The sequence below is a fragment of the Oryctolagus cuniculus genome, chromosome 1 (assembly GCF_051225735.1).
Source record: "Oryctolagus cuniculus isolate XC-2025 breed Fujian yellow rabbit chromosome 1, ASM5122573v1, whole genome shotgun sequence".
Classification (NCBI taxonomy): domain Eukaryota; kingdom Metazoa; phylum Chordata; class Mammalia; order Lagomorpha; family Leporidae; genus Oryctolagus; species Oryctolagus cuniculus.
The window spans coordinates 167,159,813-167,175,874 of NC_142867.1; the positions used below are offsets into that span (position 1 = coordinate 167,159,813).

At 41.8% G+C, this 16,062-nt stretch overlaps 1 protein-coding gene and 1 non-coding gene across 2 annotated transcripts in view; one reads left to right on the forward strand and one right to left on the reverse strand.

The window, feature by feature from the left end:
* The window catches only part of SLC1A1 (solute carrier family 1 member 1), an 83,948-nt gene that overhangs the window by 16,197 nt on the left and 51,689 nt on the right, over positions 1-16,062 (forward strand).
* On the reverse strand, positions 14,382-14,488 carry LOC127484984 (U6 spliceosomal RNA). Its single transcript, XR_007912194.1, has one exon. It is a non-coding gene; the product is annotated as a U6 spliceosomal RNA (small nuclear RNA).

A 16,062-nucleotide genomic window follows, 5' to 3' on the forward strand; every position in this document is an offset into this window, starting at 1 on the left:
GGAACTCAAGAGGAGGGGAAGAGAAGAGAAACAGAGAACAGTGTTGAGATAAAGCTCAGTGGGGTCCAGGGAGAGACTCATCACACCAGAGAAGAGATCTGGGAAAGACTTTCTGAAGGATATGGCATTTAAACTTGGCTTGAAGAAGTGGATAGAAGTTCATTAGGCAGAGATAGTGGCAAAGGATTTTTCAAGGAAGGGCATGTGTGTGAACAAGGGCATGAAAGCAAGCAATGTGGAGCTTTTTTTTTTAAGATTTATGTATTTATTTATTTATTTGAAAGGTAGAGTTACAGAGAGGCAAAGGCAGAGAGAAAGAGAAAGAGAGGTCTTCATCTACTGGTTCACTCCACAATGGCTGCAATGGCTGGAGCTGGGCCAGTTTGGAGCCAGGAGCTTCTTCCAGGCTTCTTAGGGCTTGGGCCATCTGCTGCTGCTTTCCCAGGCCATAGCAGAGAGCTGGAACTTGAACCAGGGCTCATATGGTATGCCAGCACCGCAGGCAGCAGCTCTACCCATTATGCCACAGCACTGGGCCCTGTCGTATCTCTAAGAAGTAGCAAGGAGTTGTTGTGAGTGGATGTTCTGTGACTTTGGGCTGTAAGGACTTGCAGTCCTGTATCAGTTCAGTTACCTGGCAGTGGCAATGCATCTGCTCCAAGGACTTCACCAGACACTTTAATCAAGGGACTATGTACAGAGTTAGCCAGAATTAAGGGACTCTGCAAAAGTTGGTGAGGCACCCAGTGAGTAATCACTGGGGAACTCCCCTAGGCCTGTATAGGCAAGGGACAGGGCACAGTGTCACCACAGCCCATTGAGGGCTGAGGCCATGACAGTGTGGCCACATGACAATATCTGGATGGCCACAGAGGAATGCTGCCAAGGCAGAGAGGTGTGAGAAAAGAAATACCCCACCCTCTCTCTCTGTCCACCTCTGATTTCGGTGGCTGGTGCCTCTTCTTGGCTAAGCCCAGCCAAAACCAGAGGGCAGGGAACCCTGGGGTCAGCCTGGCAGCACACAGAGCAGGACAGAGGGCAGAGTGTGGATCTGGAGGGCAGGCAGAGAGCAACAGCGCAGAGCCAGAAGGTACCAGGTACCACCCTAGTAGGTTTTCTCAGGCCGCTGTTGTCAAGAAGCGTGGGAAAGACATGCGGCCTGTGAATGAGAGCAGAGAAGTTTGGATGATGTCTGCTGAGATTAGTGGCTGCTACTGTGGGAAACAGGAGGCAATAATGGCTCCTGCAAGCTCTAACTATGGCCCAGCAAGACCACTGTTGGTCCCACCCCATACCCTTGGCCTGTGGAGTGCCCTGCCCCCACATTAACCAGCCTTTTGCTTATGCTAGGAGCACAGGTGCGGTTGATTCCAGAGGTTCCCAGAATACCACTGACACCTTCTCTCTTATCTCCCCGCCTGTAATTTAGGGCCCTTTTAATTGGAACTGCAAAAAAAAAAATCCAGTTCAAACAAGCTTAAGCCAAAAAGGTAGGTAGTGAGGTGCAGGATTTATGGCTCAGATAACTTAAGAGTCCAGAAATAATACCTGGCTTCAGGTACAGCTGGATTCAGGTGTTCAAATAATATCATCGAGACCTATGCTCACCATGGAAGGTCTCTGCACTCCTGTGCTGTTTTCATTCTCACACAAGAAGACTTCTGTGGATGGTGAGGGAGCTGTAACCTGCCTCAAGGTTTCCTTTTCCCAGTTACACACCAGCAGAGAAGAGAAAGGTTCTGACCCCCGTGGGTTCAACCAAGACTCCTAGGCTTTAGCTGAAAGTTAGCGCTAATTGGGTCAGCGTCCCATTCCTCAGTAGAATTTTGGGACAATAAGAATGTGATGATCTGATTGGCCAGACTGAAGTGGCTCCGGGCTCCTACCCTCTTCCTCCAAATTCCTGAGTTAGGTCCAGTCCAGCTCCACCTGAAGCAGGGTTGAGAGGTATGCTGTTCACCATGGGGACAGTGGCTATTAGGTGGCAACATGCGCAAACACCCTGCCTTGTGGCTATTGTGTTCCTGAGCTATTTCCTGAAAGTAATCAGTTCACACCCCCATAGGTTAAATGTTATTGAATATGTGGTGTTAAAAAGCTGTTGATGTTGTTTAGTTATTAGATAAACATCTAGTCCATTTTCTACCACGTCTACCAGAGACTAATTTATAAAAAAGAAAGGTTTATTCAGCTCATGGTCCTGGAAACTGGCGCGTCCAAGGTCAAGGGGCCACATCTGGTGAGGCTGCCTTATGCATGAGAAGTCTCTTCCGATTCCCTAGCGGGAAGCACAGCGTCACGTGGCAGTAAAGTGACCAGAGACAGTCAAACTGGCTTTGATAACAGACCCATTCTTGAGATAGCCTGTTAATCCATGAATGCATTAATCCACTCCCGAGGGCAGAGTCCTGATCTAATCACCTCTTCAAGGTTCCACCTGATCCCACCTGTCAACACCTCTCAGTGGGGATTAAATTCCAACAGGAGTTTTAGTGGGGAGATCATAGCACCACATAGCTTATATTTGATTGAGTTTAGACAGAAACCAGTTAGCACCACCGAGAGTGTGTTTAAGTTCTTTTGGGCTACTAATATGTGACAGACTGCATGGCCTCTACACAACAGAAATGCATTTCTCACAGTTGAGACAAGTCCAAGGTCAAGGTGCAACCAGATTCAGTGTCTGGAGAGAGCCTACCTTGTGGCTCATAGGTGGCATGTGGATCAAGAAGTTCTCTGGGGTGTCTTTGAGAAGGGTACTAATCCCAGTCAGAAGGGTTTGCCACATGGGTGACAGTGGTCCAAGGACTTGGACTATCTGCCAGTGTTTTCCCATGCACATTAGCAGGGAGCTGGATGGGAAGCTGAGCAGCTGGGATTTGAACTGGCACTCCAGTATGGGATGCCAGTGTTGCAGGTGGCAGTTTAACCTGCAGCACCGTGGTGCTGGCCCCACACTATCCTACTTTAATAGAGTAATCAAAATTGTATAATATTGATGAAGGAATAGAGACAGATTAATGGAACAGAATAAGAATATTAGAAGAAAATAGAGGAGAAAAATCTTCATGTCCTGGAGTAGGCAGAGATACTTAGACAACAAAATTGCTAAGTTGGGCTTGACAAAAAATGTTTTTCTATGTGACAGACACTTAAGAGAATAGGCAAAAAACTATGGACCACATATCCAGCATGTCTGAACTTGGATCCAGAATGCATAAACAACTTTTAAAACTCAGTAGTAAGAAAACAAATGATGCACCTTTAAATAAGGGCAAAAGGTTTAACAGACACTTCCGCAAAGAGAATTACTGATGGCAAATAAACACATGAACAGATGATCAGTGTTGTTAGCATTAGGGAAATGCAAATTAAAAACCCACTGTATGATGTTTATACCTATAAAAGCCACATCTCAAAACCACAATGAGGTTTCACCTCACCCCGGTTAGAATGGCTCACATACAGATATCTACCAACAACAGATGCTGGCGAGGATGTGGGGAAAAAGGGACACTAACCCACTGTTGGTGGGAATGCAAACTGGTCAAGCCACTATGGAAGTCAGTCTGGAGATTCCTCAGAAACCTGAATATAACCCTACCGTTTGACCCAGCCATCCCACTCCTTGGAATTTACCCAAAGGAGTTTAAATTGACAAACAAAAAAGCGGTCTGCACCCTAATGTTTATTGCAGCACAATTCACAATAGCCAAGACCTGGAACCAACCTAAATGCCCATCAACGGTAGACTGGATAAAGAAATTATGGGATATGTATTCTTTAGAATACTATACCGCAGTAAGAAACAACGAAATCCAGTCATTTGCAACAAAATGGAGGAATCTGGAACACATCATGCTGAGTGAACTAAGCCATATGTTCTCCCTGATCGGTGACAACTGACTGAACACCAAAAAGGAAACCTCCTGAAGTGAAATGGACACTATGAGAAACGGTGACTTGATCAGCATAGCCCTGACTGTTAATGAACAACTTAATACATTATCCCTCTTAGTATTTTTTTTGTCTGTTCTACTTAATATGACTGGTTTAATTCTGTAATTATCACACAGTTATTCTTAAGTGTTGAAAATTAACTGAAATGTGATCCCTGTTAAACATAAGAGTGGGAATAAGAGAGGGAAGAGATGAATAATTTGGGACATGCTCAAGCTGACTTGTCCCAATTGGTAGAGTTAGAAACATACCAGGGGATTCCAATTCAATCCCATCAAGGTGGCATGTACCAGTGCCATCTCACCATTCCAAGTGATCAATTTCAGTTCACAATTGATCATAATGAAAGGACTAAGAGTCAAAGGGAGCACATAACATGTGTAGTACCTGCTAACACTAACCGATAGAATAAATAAAGGGGAGAGTGATCCAACATGGGAAGTGAGATACTCAGCAGACTCATAGAATGGCAGATGTCCTAAATAGCACTCTGGCCTCAGAATCAGCCCTAAAGGCATTCGGATCTGGCTGAAAAGCCCATGAGAGTATTTCAGGCATGGAAAGTCAAGACACTCTGGCAAAAAGATCTCTGTGAGTGAGATCCCAGTGGAAAGAACAGGTCTTCAAAGAAGGAGGTACCTTTCTCTGAAGGGAGGAGAGAACCTCCACTTTGACTATGACCTTGTCTAAACAAGAGAAGAGTCGGAGAACTCAAGGGGCTTCCATAGCCTTGGAAACTCATGACTGGTGCATAGGGAGATTACTGATGCCATAAACAGGAGTGTCAATTGGTAAAGTCAACAACAGGAGTCACTGTGCACTTACTCCTCATGTAGGATCTCTGTCCTTAATGTGCTGTACATTGAGGCTTAATGCTATAACGAGTACTCAAACAGTATATTTCACTTTGTGTTTCTATGGGGGTGCAAACGGTTGAAATCTTTACTTAATGTATACTAAACTGATCTTCTGTAAAAAAAAAAAAAAAGAAATTATCAATTCCCAACTTGACTCTCTCACTGGGATTAAACATGACAATAGGTCTGATCTGATTTCATCATCATTTAAAAAAAATCATCTATTATTTTTCACTTTATGTTTCTGTGTGGGAGCAAACTGTTGAAATCCTTACTTAATGTATACTAAGCTGATCTTCTGTATATTAAGATAACCGAAAATGAATCTTGATGTGAATGGAAGGGGAGAGGGAGTGGGAAAGGGGAGGGTTGTGGGTGGGAGGGACGGTAGGGGGGGAAAGCCATTGTAATCCATAAGTCGTACTTTGGAAATTTATATTCATTAAATAAAAGATAAAAAAAAATTTTTTTCAAAAAAAAAAAAAAGCCACATCACCAAGTCCTTATGAGGTTGTGGAACAACTGGTGCTCTTAAGCATTGCTGATTGGAATATAAAATGGCACAGCCAGTCTGAACAACTTCTTAAACTTAAATGTACCTTACCATATGACTCAGCCATCCCACTCCTAGGTGTAGACCCTAGAGAAAGAGAAGGTGATGTTCACATGAAAACTTGTACATGAATGTTAGTAGCAGTTGTATTCATGATCATTCAAAATAGGAAATAACCCAGATGTTCTTAAGTAAGTGAATGCCTGAACAGACTGCAATCCATCTATAAGTGTGACCCATTCAGCAAAAAAAAAGGAATATACTATTGATATTCACAAAACCTGGATGAACTTTAAAGGCATTATGTTCAGGTAAAGAAGCCAGTCTCAAAAGGTTATGTAGAATGTGATTCCAACTATGTGACATTCTCAAAAAGACAAAACCATGGTGATAGAGAATAAATCAGGGGTTGCTAGAGGTTTGGAGCAGTGGAGCAGTAGAGGTGAACTACAATGGCATGAAGGAGTTCTTTCAGGTAATGGAACTATTTTACAGCCTAAATTTTATTGGAGTTACAAGAATTCTAACATCAAAAGCCCTAAAATGTAAAAAGTCCATTTTACAGTATAATATACTTACATATGCATATGTTACAAGTCAGATTGATGCATACATATACAGTGTTTGCAAGAGACAGTCTGTGTTCAGTGATGAGAAATTCCTTCTTTCTGGTGTCTTCTCATCCCTGCAAAGAGCAAAGCCTCCAGTGACCTGAGGCCATCCTAATTCCCACCAAGGGCATCTGATCTAATTGCTTTGGGTACCAAAACTGGGTATGGAAGTGGTGGGAACTTCTTAACTCCACATCTACAGGGCCAACAGGGCCTCCCTGGCTGTCTGGCTTGGGCACAGTCATGTCACATGGATCATGGAGGAGGCTGGGAAGTCTTCCCAAACACCTTTGAGCTGAGCTTTGAAGTAGCTGATGTGGTAATCAGATAAATGGGAGAGTGGAGGGCACAATAAGCAAAGGCTTTAAAACATAGATGTGGTAGGAACTAGGGCTGAGGTAGACCAAAGAACTTGCCTGTTGCCCTGTGTTAGGGTACCAGTGAAAGGATTTGTGTCTTGGAAAGATAGCTCTGGCTTTGGTTTGCAAACAAAGATAGCAGAGACAAAATTGGATGTAGGAAGAGCTTAAAGAAGTTCATTGAATACTCTTGGGAAGAAATGAATTAGATATGAACCAAGGCAGTTCAGTGTGGATAGAAAGAGAGAGATGGGGGGTTGCTTGGGCAGTAGAGTCATCTGACACAGGACACAGTTGCCTAGAATGTCTCTATTGTGAGTCTAAACTACTTCGGTATCTCAGGGTCATCACTTATTTACTGTGGGACCTTGGGCAAATTATTTCCCTTCCTTGTGCCTGTGTCTCTCACCTGAAAAGGAAGTTCACTGGTGGAGTTGTTATAAAGATCAGAGTTGGGGCAGGCACTGTGGCATAATGGGTTAAGACACCACCTGCAATGTGGACATCTCATATAGGCGCCAGTTTGAGTCCTGGCTGCTCTACTTCCTATCCAACACCCTGATAATGTGCCTGGGAAAGCAGTGGAAGATGGCCCAACAGCTTGGGCCCCCTGCCTGCATGTCTTTGAACCTGCAAATTTTGTCTCATATATATCTATAATTTGAATTGACTTCAGGGAAGTGGAACAATTAATAGTAGATAATCATTCTAAAATAAGACTAACACACATTGGTTTATATCACACAGTATTTTTATATACATTTTCTCATTTGTTTTTTAAACATTCCTCAGTTACGTTTGTTGAAGTTACTAGATAAAGCAACCAAAAAAGCAAAGAGATTCAGTGACATAGCTAAGTTTGTGGTAGAAATGGGACTAGAATCCAGATTCTTGATCCCTCCTTCCATTATCTGATCCTGCTTGGTTTTTACTTACTCAGGTTATAGGTTAATTCCGAAAGCTCTGTTCTCTCTACTTCTGCTGTTATGATTCAGTCATGGCTATCACTTATTGAACCTTCCTGAGAGCCAGGGGCGGGGCTAAGCCCTCTGGATCCGTTACTTAAGTTCATGCTTCCAACAGTCGTGTGACATAGGTATTCTTCCTATCCTACACCTGATGAGGATATTGAGGGGTAAAGTAGTTACTTAACGTCACAGTGCTAGTAATTGATGGAGCACACTCAGCCCCAGACCTGGATGACTCCTGGAAATTTCTGCTGTGACTTATGAAGTCAAAGATACCTAGACTGCAAGCTCTATGGGGACCAGGACCTCACCCTGTCCACCCCCCAACCTGAGCTTAGCAGAATGGCTGTGTGCAGCATGTAGGCAAGTCATTCATTAATGACAGCTGGTTTTTTCTTGGCTGCTAGTTTAGATTTTTCTTTTCCTCATGGATTTTCAGATTTTACCATCCTCAGAATAATTCTGGTTTTCTGTAGGCTGTTTTGATTTGTCTTTGTACTTTGTGATTGAAAATTAAGCTCTCAGACATCTCCTTTGTGGGCTATGAACAACAATCTGTAATCACAGCTTTTCTTTAGATTGATCTTCTTCTTCTGAACTGTTAATAAACATGTCTGGCTTCGTTTAGGTTTTCAAATTGTTATTTCCAGATGGTGATGTTTTTCAGATCTGATAAGCTCACACACACGTTTGAGCGAAATGCCACATCTTGGGCAATCTTTGTGCTCTTAGTACCATGGTTAGAAGAAAACAGGTTTCTCTGTGTTGTCATTTCTTTCACCCCGTGAAAAAGTTACCAAGTCGTCAACATGAATGGATCTGAATGGTCATGAATTACATTTAATATTGTCTACATTTCTTTTTTCCTCCTCACTTAAAAAATTTAGTTCATTTAAGAGTTTGTTACCTTTTTTTTGATAAAGATTTATTTTTATTTATTTGAAAGGCAGAGTAACAGAGACGGTGAGACAAAGAGAGAAAAATCTTTGAGCTTTTCATTCACTCCCCAAATGGCCACCATAGCAGAGTATGAGCCAAGCTGAAGCCAGGAGTCTGGAATTCCATCCAGGTCTTCCAAGAGGGTGGCACAGGCCCAAGTACGGGCCATCTTCCACTGCTTTCCCAGGCACATTAACAGGGAGCTGGATTGAAAGTGGAGCAGCTGAGACTCCGACAGGTACTCATATGGCGTGCCAGCAACCAATGCCTGCAGCTTAACCCACTGTGCTACGATGCTGGCCCCTGTATGCTGATTTTAAGTTGAGATAGAATTCACATAAGATTTACCATTATAAATTGCACAATTCATTGGCTTTAGTATTTTCACTGTGTTGTATAGCCATCACCATTATCTAGTTTCAGAACATTTCTAACCATGCCTGAAAAGAAAACCCAATCCCTTACCCACAATTGCTAAGTCTACCTTCTGTCTCTATGGGTTTTTCCTGTTGCAGACATTTCTATAGATGAAGTTATACAATACATGGTTTCTTTGACTTAGCCATCTCCACATCTGATCTAGCTCCCTGCTAATGCTCCTGAGAAAGCAGTGGAAGATGGCCGAAGTCCTTGGGCCTCTGCAACCATGTGGGACGTTCCTGGCTCCTGACACAACCCTGGCTGCTGTGGCCATTTGGGAGGTGAACCAGCAGATGAGAAATCTTTCTCTCTGTCTCTCCCTCTCTCTTTGTAACTCTACCTTTCAATGCACGTATTGGCCATTTGTATCTCTTCTTTGTAGAAACATCTATTCAAAAATTTTGCCCATTTTTAAACACTGATTTTTCTTTTCATTGTTGATTTGAGATGGGTCTTTATGTGTTCAGGCCTTCATCAGGTACATGATGTGAATGTCTGCCTTTCCTGAGTCAATCGGAAAACAGCAGTTTTCAAGAAAACTTGTATTTTTCAGGCTGCCACAATTTATGCTCAAAAATAGTAGTTGGCATGTTAAAGCACCTCCTGTCCAGAAAGTTTCGATGTTGAGGTCATGAATTAATCCCCCCTGCCACCTTGAAGAAAGCCAAGGTCACCATCTCTAACAGAGGAAGCCTGTGGACCTACCACATTTTTCCGCATTATGGGATGGAGCCATTGTTTTTGCTTCAGATTTGCTCTTAAAGAAAACAAAACAAAACAGAGCCCAGTGAGCCCTCACCATCATCCGGAGAGTATTTTCAACATGTTTCTTCTTGTCTAGATGACTTTGCCCTTTGGAGGTGGTTTGGTCAGAAGTTTTATAATGAATGGGTGGCTGCGGTCTCATTTTCCCTCACTTAGGTTAGGCGTGACTACATACCCTGTGGAAGGCCTCTAGCCCCACGTGGAGGCAGAAGAGGAGAGGCCAACCAACACTGAAGAAGGTGGTTCAGCGAAGGAGAAACAGGCAACAAGGACCGTTAGTGGACCAGGACGTTTCCAGAGGGAGGCCCCCTGACCTGTTTGTGGGCTGGCTGAGGCACACCTTGCTGTCCTGCTGCAGGAGGCCTGTGACAGTCTTCCATCCGGGAGTGGCTTCTCCCAGCTGCTCTGAGCTTGGTCCTACTGAATCTGAATCTGACTTCTAACAGATCTCGGGTGATTCACATGCACGTTGAAGTTTAAGAAGTATGGATTCAAGTTATAGTCTCCTTGTTCCTGCACAACTCACCTGGTTATTCAGTCGCTATTGGTTGGAATCAGTCTTCCTCTTTGTTTTCATGGCTTTGTTTTCCATGTACTCTTGATGCCACCCCAGTACTGGTTACAGCTTCCATTCCCTCTTGGGTGATGAGAAGCAATCTTGATGAGTGGGAATTCCCTGAGTGTTCTTAGGCTTGTAAACAGTTTCATGGAAATCCCGGGGTGGTTACTTACTTGTGTTTACACTTGAGCCTTCCTCCTCCTGCCCCTTCCTCTCTTCCCATACTCATTACTTCTACTTCTCGTTGTTCACCCTCACCCCATTCTGACTCTGGCCTGTGCTGAGTTGCATCCTCTCTAGAGTGTGAGCTGCTTCAGAGAAGGGGCTTTCGATCATCCATGTTGTATCTTCATTCCCACCCCTGGATCTAATATAGTTCCCTTATTGAGCCACAATGAAAATTATTTTCAAAGACACCAGAAGATTTTAAAATGTCTTTTCTTGTAGTACCAGTCAGATCCTGAGGTTTTTATTTCAGTGATACTAAGTGATGTAAAGATGAGCAAACATTACTTTTAGTCTACCTCTTGGGTCCTTTATGTATCATAATGTTAAGTTGGAAATTGTTTAAATTTGTGCCACAAAAGTAAATAGTTCTTCAACAAGATAAATACAGTAGGCGAAGGGAAGAACTTTGTAAATTTGATCACACTGCCAATGTTTTCCAGTAAGTTCTCCCCTCAATTCCTGGCTGCTGCTTTTGAGCTCTGCACCCATGACTCACCTGTCAGAACCACATCTGTTTTGAGAATTCAATAAGAAAACCTAAAGCAGAAACAAAGAAAGAAAAAGAAAAAAAAAATAAGACAATGTAAAAAGAGTATGACACCTGTAATAATAGCTAACATTTATTAGTTGCATTTACTATGGGAGGGAGCCAAATACTTTTTATCCTAAGCACCTTACGTAGGTGTAGTATCGTCTTTAAGCTTCTTTATGACTCTATGAGGTTGACGTTTTACCATGACTGTTGTTACAGATGAGGAGACAGAGGCACAGGTGGCAGGATGAGTAAAATAAACTTACCTTTAAATTCTTTTCTCTACAGACTTGTTGAAGTTCCCTTCTACTTTGCCCATGAATATACAGCTAGTAACATAGAGAGACCAGAACTTGACCACAGAGAGCCTAACTACAGAAGAGTTGTGCTGAATTCATTTCTTCCCTCAAGATGTCTCACTTGATTTAAAATGCCTACTTCATTGTGTATTAAAGCCTCTCAAGTTTCATTTCTCCATTTGCCATTGTGTTGCAAGAATTTGTTGGTCTGAAATGATTGTTGAATAGTTGATTCTGTGTTTATGTGGGAGTACTTGGAAAAGCCTGACTTTTTAAAAGATTTATTTATTTATTTGAGAGACAGAGATAGAGAAGGAGACACAGAGAGAGATCTTCCATTTGCTGGTTCACTTCCCAAATGGCTGCAATGGCCAGAGCTGGGCCAGGCTGAAGCCAGTAGCCAGAAACTCCATCCAGGTCTCCCACATGGGTGCTGGGGCCCAGGGACTTGGGCCAACCTCCACTACTTTCCCAGGTACATTAGCAGAGAGCTGGATTGGAAGTGGAGCATCCAGGACATGGACCAGCACCACTGTGGAATGCGGGAATTGTAGACGTGGCTTAACCCACTGTGCCACAGTGCTGACCCCAAACCGTGACTTTTGGTGTAGTGAATCCTTAGTGTAGTAAGATATTTGCTTATATTCTGGCACTCTCAATTTTAATCTTCACTGTGTCTGTTATCCCTCTTAAATTAGACAAATTGGGAAGGATAAGGAAGAAATCTGTGGTGGTAGTAAACAGCTAGTAATATGGATGATTCTTCTACTCAAAGACACAGAAATATAACAGCACTCTCTAAATTAATACATACCCAACCGAAAGTCAAAGAAAAAGAAATTTCTCTTGTGCCAGAAATGAAAAGGGAACTCAAAGCCACAGTGCAAACATGAACTGATGATGCTATGGTCTAGACTCAATTATAGGCTTCAGTGATGGGACACACAGGTTTTTTTTTAACTTTTACTTAATGAATATAAATTTCCAAACTACAGCTTATGGATTACAATGGCTCCCCCCCCATAACTTCCCTCCCACCTGCAACCCTCCTCTCTCCCGCTCCCTCCCCCCTTCCATTCACATCAAGATTCATTTTCAATTCTCTTTATATACAGAAGATCAGTTTAGCATATATTAAGTAAAGATTTCAACAGTTTGCACCCACATAGAAACACAAAGTGAAAAATACTGTTTGAGTACTGGTTATAGCATTAAATCACAATGTACAGCACATTAAGGACAGAGATCCTACATGAGGAGTAAGTGCACAGTGACTCCTGTTGTTGACTTAACAAATTGACACTCTTGTTTATGGCATCAGTAATCACCCTAGGCTCTTGTCATGAGTTGCCAAGGCTATGGAAGCCTTTTGAGTTCACCGACTCTGATCATATTTAGACATGGTCGTAGTCAAAGTGGAAGTTCTCTCCTCCCTTCAGAGAAAGGTACCTCCTTCTTTGATGACCTGTTCTTTCCACTGGGATCTCACTCGCAGAAATCTTTCATTCTTTCATTTAGGTGTGTTGTTTTTTTTTTTTTTTTTTTTTTTTTTTTTTTTTTTTTTTGCCAGAGTGTTTTGGCTTTCCATGCCTGAAATACTCTCATGGGCTTTTCAGCCAGATCTGCATGCCTTAAGGGCTGATTCTGAGGCCAGAGTGCTGTTTATGACATCTGCCATTCCAGGGGTCTGCTGTGTATCTCACTTCCCATGTTGGATCCTTCTCTCCCTTTTTTATTCTATCAGCTAGTATTTGCAGACACTATTCTTGTTTATGTGATCCCTTTGGCTCTTAGTCCTATCATTATGATCAATTGTGAACAGAAATTGATCACTGGGACTAGTGAGATGGCATTGGTACATGCCACCTTGATGGGATTAAATTGGAATCCCCTGGTATGTTTCTAACTCTACCGTTTGAGGTAAGTCATCTTGAGCATGTCCAGAATTGCACATCTCCTCCCTCTCTTATTCCCACTCTTATATTTAACAGTGATCACTTTTCAGTTAAGTTTCAACACTTAAGAATAACTGTGTATTGATTACAGTATTCAACCAAAAGTATTAAGTAGAACAAACAAACAAAAAATACTAAGAGGGATAACGTATTAAGTTGTTCATCAACAGTCAGGGCAAGGGCTGATGAAGTCACCATTTCTCATAGTGTTCATTTCACTTTAACAGGTTTCCTTTTTGGTGCTCAGTCAGTTGTCACCGATCAGGAAGAACATATGATACTGGGACACAGAGATTTTAATATCCACATGGAGAAGAGATGATCTTAGCCCACATGAGTCAAGGGACTAGAATTAGACCTCAGTATAAAGCCCAAAACATCAAATTTTGTTTTTGTTCTTGGAAAGAAAAGCAGAAACATTCTACATGGTGACCTCAGGAAAAGCTTAGGAATCCTTGGCATCTGCCCATAGCCAGGGATAAGCAAGAAGGGGTGGGGGCGCTGGCAAGAAAATTATATCTCAGACTTATTCTCTCCTGGTTGCATGAGCTAAGTTTATGCTGCCATGCAAGGCTGACTTCCTAGTCTGAAAAAGTAACCTGAAAATTTTGCTAGATACCTTGAAACTCCTAAGTCCCCAGGAAAGCAAGGAGCTGGTAAGAACACTTTTGTAACTCAAAGAAAAAAAAGCCAATCCCCCCACCAAAAGATAAACCTACAAAAAAAATTTTTAAACAACCAGAAAAGATACAGCAGAATTTATGTCCCCAAGTGTAGAGATGATAGAACAGAGAATATATACAGAACAGAGAAAATATATGCAGGACAGAGAATATATGTTTAAAATGATTTAAAAAATATGGAATAGAAGTTGGAAAACAGAGAAAATTGAGTCAGTTGCATCACAGAGAGATTACGAGATAGGAGTATAAAAAGTCCCCAAATCCCTATGTGTTTGGATACTGAAAAGCATATTTTTCAAGAATCTACAGTTCAAAGAAATCTCAGAAGATACATAATTCATTTAGAACTAAAGAATGACAAAAGTACTGTATAATAATTAATGGGACACCAAGAGAATTCAGAGGGAAGAGTATAGTCTTAAGTTCATATATTGAAAAAACAAACACACTTAATTAGCTAAGCTATGAACTCAAAAAGTTTGGAAAAGAACAGGTCAACCTAAAAAAAAGGAATGAAATCATTAAGTAGGGGCAAGATTTGATACAAAAAAAAAAAAAAAAAAAAAAAACACACACACACACCAGAAACTAGGGAGTGTGGAATGGAATACTGAACATCACTTAGAATGACCTGTGTCTACTTGTATTATGAATTATATGTATAATATGAATAAATCTTAGAACATCATTTTTTTAAATATGGAATGCTTCATGAATTTGGGTGTCATCCTTGCACAGGGGCCATGCTAATCTTCTCTGTATCATTCTAATTTTTTAATACATGCTGCCAAAGCGAGCACTCAAAACATCATTTTAAAAATCCCAGAACTGCAAGCCATAGAATTTAACATTACTGTTTGGCAATGAAGTCAATGCCAGTTTTGCATGAGGTTTTTACTCTATGGCATTCAGTTTTAGGAGATAATATAGAATAGATATGGTGGGCAGAATCATAGAAGGTCCCAAGATTCCTACCCCTTGGTATAGAGGTCTTGTATAATTAGTTACTTTCCCCTGGGGCAGGCATTGTATCATGGCAGGTTAAGCTACCACTTGGGACCCCACATACCACCCACATCAGAGTGCCTGGCAGGCTCCACTTTAGATCCAGCTTCCTGCTGATGAGCACCTTGGAAGGCAGCAGATCTTGGCTCAAATACTTGGGTCCCTGACACCCACATGGGAGACCTGGATGGAGTTCCAGGCTCCTGGCTTTGGCCATTTAGGGAGTGAACCGGTGGATGGGAGATATCTTCTATGTTCTTTCTAATTGGTCTCCCTGCTTCTTGAATTATTATGCTGCATTCTAACTCAAAATTTTAGTGAATCTGTACATCCTTCAGTGGCTTCCCACTGCTTTCACGATCGTCTTCAAATCCTTGGCTTGGTGTAAGAAATTCTTCACAATCTGCCTCTGCTTTCTTCCTCAGTTTCCAGTTCTACCTAATCACAAGCCATATTGAGTTGCTTTAAGTTGTTCAGATATGTTAAGACTTGTGATCTAAGCCTTTACAGTAGTGTCTTCCTGAGATGTCTTTGCTCTTGATCTTAACTCTTACTACTCCTTTCTGTGACAGTCTTCTCTACCAGCTTGAAGAGGCTGTGTTTACCACCATCCTACTGACACTTGCTATTGTGTTAAAGTAATTTGTCTATGTACCTCTCAGAGGTGACTGCTTGAGGGCAATGCCCTACAGCAGTCGTCTTTGTAGTCACACAGTGTATAGAATTGTGTACAACTGTCCCTGTAGGTGCTCAATAAATGTTGCAGGTGTGGTAGTGATTGGAATAACACCTGTGTGTGAGTGAATAAATGAGTGTGCTGAAAAAGATGAGTAGGTGTTGAAGGAATGAAGAGTGAATGAGAGAATTGGTAGTCTGCCATCAGTCAAAATTCAGCTCTCATTTTTAGATCATGTATTTACTTGCTTTACCACGGTACATTTTGCCCACAGCCCATGGGATTGACCCCTTTTAGGGTTCTGAATCATTTGTAAGATAAATACTTTGAATACTTTAATCATGATAAAGTTGAGTTGAACAATGAAGGAAATACTTGTGCGTGTGTTTTCTTATTTCTTTAGACCAAATAGGCTGGGAAAATAACTTTAATATTCAGTATCTTCCTAAAAATGAACCATAAATTATAGAAAGTAAATAATGTGGCTCCTTTATTTTGCTATTGTTTCTGTTTGGGTTGCCTGAAAGAAGGCAGTTTGGGGAGGGGAAGGGTAGAAATGGGAGAGGGCACTTTATAAAGAGAGCGTAGTTCTTCCTCCTGCTCAAATTCCATGATGCAGCCATCTGTGATATTTGACACAGAGGAGCAATGAAATATGGTGTATAATCAAAAGAATGGATGAAATATGGTGCA